We start from the raw sequence: 8,918 nt of genomic DNA on the forward strand, positions 1-8,918 counted from the left end.
TGAACACAAAAGAAGTCCGGAGTTCAAATAAGTTTAAAAAACATTGAAATGCCCATGTAACAGATGAGTTCTCGTCTGAAACCCTGATACTCCGAAAGAGATTGTCCAGTTTGTACAGGAAGTGCGTCCAGTTTTTGACGTGACCCTCTCTACCCTTTCGCACATGCTATGCGGGTGAAATCATGATACCATTCCAAGTTTCAACATTTTCACAGTTCATTTTGTAGTGATTTTCAATTTCACGGTAATTTAGCTCTCTAAACAATTAGTTAAATGACTGAAAAACAACAAATGATGTCAGAACATGTTGGAAATTGATGAGTTGCTTTGAATGCTGCATACTGAACACAAAAGAAGTCCGGAGTTCAAATAAGTTTAATAAACATTGAAGTGCCCGTATAACAGATGAGTTCTCGTCCGAAACCCTGATACTCCGAAAGAGACTGTCCAGTTTGTACACGAAGTGCATCCAGTTTTGCCGTGACCCTCTCTACTCTTTCGCACATACTATGCGGGTGAAATGATGATACCATGCTAAATTTCAACATTCTCACAGTTCATTTTGTAGTGATTTTCAATTTTAGGTCATTTAGCTCCTTAAACAATTCGGTAAATGACTGAAAAATAGCGAATGATGTCAGAACATGTTGGAAATTGATGACGTCCCTTTGAATGCTGCATACTTAACACAAAAGAAGTCTGGAGTTCAAATAAGTTTAAATAACATTGAAGTGCCTGTGTAACAGATGAGTTCTCGTCTGGAAACCCTGATACTCCGAAAGAGACTGTCCAGTTTGTACACGAAGTGCGTCCAGTTTTGCCGTGACCCTCTCTACTCTTTCGCACATACTATGCGGGTGAAATGATGATACCATGCTAAATTTCAACATTTTCACAGTTCTTTTTGTAGTGATTTTCAATTTCAGGTCATTTAGCTCCTTAAACAATTTGGTAAATGACTGAAAAATAGCAAATGATGTCAGAACATGTTGGAAATTGATGACGTCCCTTTGAATGCTGCATACTTAACACAAAAGAAGTCTGGAGTTCAAATAAGTTTAAATAACATTGAAGTGCCTGTGTAACAGATGAGTTCTCGTCTGGAAACCCTGATACTCGGAAAGAGATTGTCCAGTTTGTACACGAAGTGCGTCCAGTTTTTGCCGTGACCCTCTCTACTCTTTCGCACATGCTATGCAGGTGAAATGATGATACCATGCCAAGTTTCAACTTTTTTCACAGTTCATTTTGTAGTGATTTTCAATTTCACGGTAATTTTGCTCTCTAAACAATTAGTTAAATGACCGAAAAACAACAAATGATGTCAGAACATGTTGGAAATTGATGAGTTGCTTTGAATGCTGCATACTGAACACAAAAGAAGTCCAGAGTTCAAATAAGTTCAATAAACATTGAAGTGCCCGTATAACAGATGAGTTCTCGTCCGAAACCCTGATACTCCGAAAGAGACTGTCCAGTTTGTACACGAAGTGCGTCCTGTTTTGCCGTGACCCTCTCTACTCTTTCGCACATACTATGCGGGTGAAATGATGATACCATGCTAAATTTCAACATTTTCACAGTTCATTTTGTAGTGATTTTCAATTTCAGGTCATTTAGCTCCTTAAACAATTCGGTAAATGACTGAAAAATAGCAAATGATGTCAGAACATGTTGGAAATTGATGACGTCCCTTTGAATGCTGCATAATTAACACAAAAGAAGTCTGGAGTTCAAATAAGTTTAAATAACATTGAAGTGCCTGTGTAACAGATGAGGTCTCGTCTGGAAACCCTGATACTCCGAAAGAGATTGTCCAGTTTGTACACGAAGTGCGTCCAGTTTTTGCCGTGACCCTCTCTACTCTTTCGCACATGCTATGCGGGTGAAATGATGATACCATGCCAAGTTTCAACATTTTCACAGTTCATTTTGTAGTGATTTTCAATTTCATGGTAATTTAGCTCTCTAAACAATTAGGTAAATGACTGAAAAACAACAAATGATGTTAGAACATGTTGGAAATTGATGATGTTGCTTTGAATGCTGCATACTGAACACAAAAGAAGTCCGGAGTTCAAATAAGTTGAAAAACATTGAAGTGCCCGTGTAACAGATGAGTTCTCGTCCGAAACCCTGATACTCCGAAAGAGATTTTCCAGTTTGTACACGAAGTGCGTCAAGTTTTTGCCGTGACCCTCTCTACTCTTTTTCACATGCTATGCGGGTGAAATGATGATACCATGCCAAGTTTCAACATTTTCACAGTTCATCTTGTAGTGATTTTCAATTTCACGGTCATTTAGCTCTCTAAACAATTAGGTAAATGACTGAAAAACAACAAATGATGTCAAAACATGTTGGAAATTGATGACGTCGCTTTGAATGCTCCATACTGAACACAAAAGAAGTCCGGAGTTCAAATAAGTTTAAAAAACAATGAAGCGCCCGTGTAACAGATGAGTTCTCGTCCGAAACCCTGATACTCCGAAAGAGACTGTCCAGTTTGTACACGAAATGCGTCCAGTTTTTGCCGTGACCCTCTCTACTCTTTCGCACATGCTATGCTGGTGAAATGATGATACCATGCTAAATTTCAACATTTTCACAGTTCATTTTATAGTGATTTTCAATTTCAGGTCATTTAGCTCTTTAAACAATTCGGTAAATGACTGAAAAACAGCAAATGATGTCAAAACATGTTGGAAATTGATGACGTCGCTTTGAATGCTGCATACTTAACACAAAAGAAGTATGGAGTTCAAATAAGTTTAAATAACATTGAAGTGCCCGTGTAACAGATGAGTTCTCGTCTGAAACCCTGATACTCCGAAAGAGATTGTCCAGTTTGTACACGAAGTGCGTCCAGTTTTTGCCGTGACCCTCTCTACTCTTTCGCACATGCTATGCGGGTGAAATGATGATACCATGCCAAGTTTCAACATTTTCACAGTTCATTTTGTAGTGATTTTCAATTTCACGGTACATTAGCTCTCTAAACAATTAGGTAAATGACTGAAAAACAACAAATAATGTCAGAACATGTTGGAAATTGATGACGTCGCGTTGAATGCTGCATACAGAACAAAAAAGAAGTCCGGAGTTCAAATAAGTTTTAAAAACATTGAAATGCCCATGTAACAGATGAGTTCTCGTCCGAAACCCTGATACTCCGAAAGAGATTGTCCAGTTTGTACACGAAGTGCGTCCAGTTTTTGCCGTGACCCTCTCTACTCTTTCGCACATGCTATGCGGGTGAAATCATGATACCATTCCAAGTTTCAACATTTTCACGGTTCATTTTGTAGTGATTTTCAATTTCACGGTCATTTAGCTCTCTAATCAATTAGGTAAATGACTGAAAAACAACAAATGATGTCAGAACATGTTGGAAATTGATGACGTTGCTTTGAATGCTGCATACTGAACACAAAAGAAGTCCGGAGTTCAAATAAGTTTAAAAACCATTGAAGTGCCCGTATAACAGATGAGTTCTCGTCCGAAACCCTGATACTCCGAAAGAGATTGTCCAGTTTGTACACGAAGTGCGTCCAGTTTTTGTCGTGACCCTCTCTACTCTTTTGCACATGCTATGCGGGTGAAATGATGATACTATGCCAAGTTTCAACATTTTCACAGTTCATTTTGTAGTGATTTTCAATTTCACGGTCATTTAGCTCCCTAAACAATTAGGTAAATGACTGAAAAACAACAAATGATGTTAGAACATGTTGGAAATTGATGAAGTTGCTTTGAATGCTGCATACTGAACACAAAAGAAGTCCGGAGTTCAAATAAGTTTAAATAACATTGAAGTGCCCGTGTAACAGATGAGTTCTCGTCTGGAAACCCTGATACTCCGAAAGAGATTGTCCAGTTTGTACACGAAGTGCGTCCAGTTTTTGCCGTGACCCTCTCTACTCTTTCGCACATGCTATGCGGGTGAAATGATGATACCATGCCAAGTTTCAACATTTTCACAGTTCATTTTGTAGTGATTTTCAATTTCATGGTAATTTAGCTCTCTAAACAATTAGGTAAATGACTGAAAAACAACAAATGATGTTAGAACATGTTGGAAATTGATGATGTTGCTTTGAATGCTGCATACTGAACACAAAAGAAGTCCGGAGTTCAAATAAGTTGAAAACCATTGAAGTGCCCATGTAACAGATGAGTTCTCGTCCGAAACCCTGATACTCCGAAAGAGATTGTCCAGTTTGTACACGAAGTGCGTCCAGTTTTTGCCTTGACCCTCTCTACTCTTTTTCACATGCTATGCAGGTGAAATGATGATACCATGCCAAGTTTCAACATTTTCACAGTTCATCTTGTAGTGATTTTCAATTTCACGGTCATTTAGCTCTCTAAACAATTAGGTAAATGACTGAAAAACAACAAATGATGTCAAAACATGTTGGAAATTGATGACGTCGCTTTGAATGCTCCATACTGAACACAAAAGAAGTCCGGAGTTCAAATAAGTTTAAAAAACAATGAAGCGCCCGTGTAACAGATGAGTTCTCGTACGAAACCCTGATACTCCGAAAGAGACTGTCCAGTTTGTACACGAAGTTCGTCCAGTTTTTGCCGTGACCCTCTCTACTCTTTCGCACATGCTATGCTGGTGAAATGATGATACCATGCTAAATTTCAACATTTTCACAGTTCATTTGGTAGTGATTTTCAATTTCAGGTCATTTAGCTCTTTAAACAATTCGGTAAATGACTGAAAAACAGCAAATGATGTCAGAACATGTTGGAAATTGATGACGTCGCTTTGAATGCTGCATACTTAACACAAAAGAAGTCTGGAGTTCAAATAAGTTTAAATAACATTGAAGTGCCCGTGTAACAGATGAGTTCTCGTCTGAAACCCTGAGACTCCGAAATAGATTGTCCAGTTTGTACATGAAGTGCGTCCAGTTTTTGCCGTGACCCTCTCTACTCTTTCGCACATGCTATGCGGGTGAAATGATGATACCATGCCAAGTTTCAACATTTTCACAGTTCATTTTGTAGTGATTTTCAATTTCACGGTAAATTAGCTCTCTAAACAATTAGGTAAATGACTGAAAAACAACAAATGATGTCAGAACATGTTGGAAATTGATGACGTCGCTTTGAATGCTGCATACTGAACACAAAAGAAGTCCGGAGTTCAAATAAGTTTTAAAAACATTGAAATGCCCATGTAACAGATGAGTTCTCGTCCGAAACCCTGATACTCCGAAAGAGATTGTCCAGTTTGTACACGAAGTGCGTCCAGTTTTTGCCGTGACCCTCTCTACTCTTTCGCACATGCTATGCGGGTGAAATCATGATACCATTCCAAGTTTCAACATTTTCACGGTTCATTTTGTAGTGATTTTCAATTTCACGGTCATTTAGCTCTCTAATCAATTAGGTAAATGACTGAAAAACACCAAATGATGTCAGAACATGTTGGAAATTGATGACGTTGCTTTGAATGCTGCATACTGAACATAAAAGAAGTCCGGAGTTCAAATAAGTTTAAAAACCATTGAAGTGCCCGTATAACAGATGAGTTCTCGTCCGAAACCCTGATACTTCGAAAGAGATTGTCCAGTTTGTACACGAAGTGCGTCCAGTTTTTGCCGTGACCCTCTCTGCTCTTTCGCACATGCTATGCGGGTGAAATGATGATACCATGCCAAGTTTCAACATTTTCACAGTTCATTTTGTAGTGATTTTCAATTTGACGGTAATTTAGCTCTCTAAACAATTAGGTAAATGACTAAAAAATAGCAAATGATGTCAGAACATGTTGGAAATTGATGACATCGCTTTGAATGCTGCATACTGAACACAAAAGAAGTCTGGAGTTCAAATAAGTTTAAAAACATTGAAGTGCCCGTGTAACGGATGAGTTCTCGTCCGAAACCCTGATACTCCGAAAGAGATTGTCCAGTTTGTACACGAAGTGCATCCAGTTTTTGCCGTGACCCTCTCTACTCTTTCGCACATGCTATGCGGGTGAAATGATCATACCATGCCAAGTTTCAACATTTTCATAGTTCATTTTGTAGTGATTTTCAATTTCACGGTAATTTAGCTCTCTAATCAATTAGGTAAATGACTGAAAAACAGCAAATGATGTCAGAACATGTTGGAAATGGATGACGTCGCTTTGAATGCTGCATACTGAACACAAAAGAAGTCTGGAGTTCAAATAAGTTTAAAAAACATTGAAGTGTCCGTGCAACAGATGAGTTCTTGTCCGAAACCCTGATACTCCAAAAGAGATTGTCTAGTTTGTACACGAAGTGCGTCCAGTTTTTGCCGTGACTCTCTCTGCTCTTTCGCACATGCTATGCGGGTGAAATGATGATACCATTCCAAGTTTCAACATTTTCACGGTTCATTTTGTAGTGATTTTCAATTTCACGGTCATTTAGCTCTCTAAACAATTAGGTAAATGACTGAAAAACAACAAATGATGTCAGAACATGTTGGAAATTGATGACGTCGCTTTGAATGCTGCATACTGAACAAAAAAGAAGTCCGGAGTTCAAATAAGTTTTAAAAACATTGAAATGCCCATGTAACAGATGAGTTCTCGTCTGAAACCCTGATACTCCGAAAGAGATTGTCCAGTTTGTACACGAAGTGCGTCCAGTTTTTGCCGTGACCCTCTCTACTCTTTCGCACATGCTATGCGGGTGAAATCATCATACCATTCCAAGTTTCAACATTTTCACAGTTCATTTTGTAGTGATTTTCAATTTCACGGTCATTTAGCTCTCTAATCAATTAGGTAAATTACTGAAAAACAACAAATGATGTCACAACATGTTGGAAATTGATGACGTTGCTTTGAATGCTGCATACTGAACACAAAAGAAGTCCGGAGTTCAAATAAGTTTAAAAACCATTGAAGTGCCCGTATACCAGATGAGTTCTCGTCCGAAACCCTGATACTCCGAAAGAGATTGTCCAGTTTGTACACGAAGTGCATCCAGTTTTTGCCGTGACCCTCTCTACTCTTTTGCACATGCTATGCGGGTGAAATGATGATACTATGCCAAGTTTCAACATTTTCATAGTTCATTTTGTAGTGATTTGCAATTTCACGGTCATTTAGCTCCCTAAACAATTAGGTAAATGACTAAAAAATAACAAATGATGTCAGAACATGTTGGAAATTGATGACGTTGCTTTGAATGCTCCATACTGAACACAAAAGAAGTCCGGAGTTCAAATAAGTTTAAAAAACAATGTAGCGCCCGTGTAACAGATGAGTTCTCGTCCGAAACCCTGATACTCCGAAAGAGACTGTCCTGTTTGGACACGAAGTGCGTCCAATTTTTGCCGTGACCCTCTCTACTCTTTCGCACATGCTATGCGGGTGAAATGATGATACCATGCTAAGTTTCAACATTTTCACAGTTCATTTTGTAGTGACTTTCAATTTCACGGTAATTTAGCTCCTTAAACAATTCGGTAAATGACTGAAAAACAGCAAATGATGTCAGAACATGTTGGAAATTGATGACATCACTTTGAATGCTGCATACTGGACACAAAAGAAGTCTGGAGTTGAAATAAGTTTAAAAACATTGAAGTGCCCGTGTAACGGATGAGTTCTCATCCGAAACCCTGATACTCCGAAAGAGATTGTCCAGTTTGTACACGAAGTGCGTCCAGTTTTTGCCGTGACCCTCTCTACTCTTTCGCACATGCTATGCGGGTGAAATGATCATACCATGCCAAGTTTCAACATTTTCATAGTTCATTTTGTAGTGATTTTCAATTTCACGGTAATTTAGCTCTCTAATCAATTAGGTAAATGACTGAAAAACAGCAAATGATGTCAGAACATGTTGGAAACTGATGACGTCGCTTTGAATGCTGCATACTGAACACAAAAGAAGTCTGGAGTTCAAATAAGTTTAAAAAACATTGAAGTGTCCATGCAACAGATGAGTTCTTGTCCGAAACCTTGATACTCCGAAAGAGATTGTCCAGTTTGTACACGAAGTGCGTCCAGTTTTTGCTGTGACCCTCTCTACTCTTTCGCACATGCTATGCGGGTGAAATGATGATACCATTCCAAGTTTCAACATTTTCACGGTTCATTCTGTAGTGATTTTCAATTTCACGGTCATTTAGCTCTCTAAACAATTAGGTAAAGGACTGAAAAACTACAAATGATGTCAGAACATGTTGGAAATTGATGACGTTGCTTTGAATGCTGCATACTGAACACAAAAGAAGTCCGGAGTTGAAATAAGTTTAAAAAACATTGAAGTGCCCGGGTAACAGATGAGTTCTCGTCCGAAACCCTGATACTCCGAAAGAGATTGTCCAGTTTGTACAAGAAGTGCGTCCAGTTTTTGCCGCGACCCTCTCTACTCTTTTGCACATGCTATGCGAGTGAAATGATGATACCATGCCAAGTTTCAACATTTTCATAGTTCATTTTGTAGTGATTTTCAATTTCACGGTTATTTAGCTCTCTAAACAATTAGGTAAATGACTGAAAAACAACAAATGATGTCAGAACATGTTGGAAATTGATGACGTTGCTTTGAATGCTCCATACTGAACACAAAAGAAGTCCGGAGTTCAAATAAGTTTAAAAAACAATGAAACGCCCGTGTAACAGATGAGTTCTCGTCCGAAACCCTGATACTCCGAAAGAGATTGTCCAGTTTGTACACGAAGTGTGTCCAATTTTGCCGTGACCCTCTCTACTCTTTCGCACATGCTATGCGGGTGAAATGATGATACCATTCCAAGATTCAACATTTTCACAGTTCATTTTGTAGTGATTTTCAATTTCACGGTCATTTACCTCCCTAAACAATTAGGTAAATGACTGAAAAACAACAAATGATGTCAGAACATGTTGAAAATTGATGACGTCGCTTTGAATGCTCCATACTGAACACAAA

This window comes from Triticum dicoccoides, chromosome 1A, assembly GCF_002162155.2.
Source record: "Triticum dicoccoides isolate Atlit2015 ecotype Zavitan chromosome 1A, WEW_v2.0, whole genome shotgun sequence".
In the NCBI taxonomy this organism is placed as follows: Eukaryota; Viridiplantae; Streptophyta; class Magnoliopsida; order Poales; family Poaceae; genus Triticum; species Triticum dicoccoides.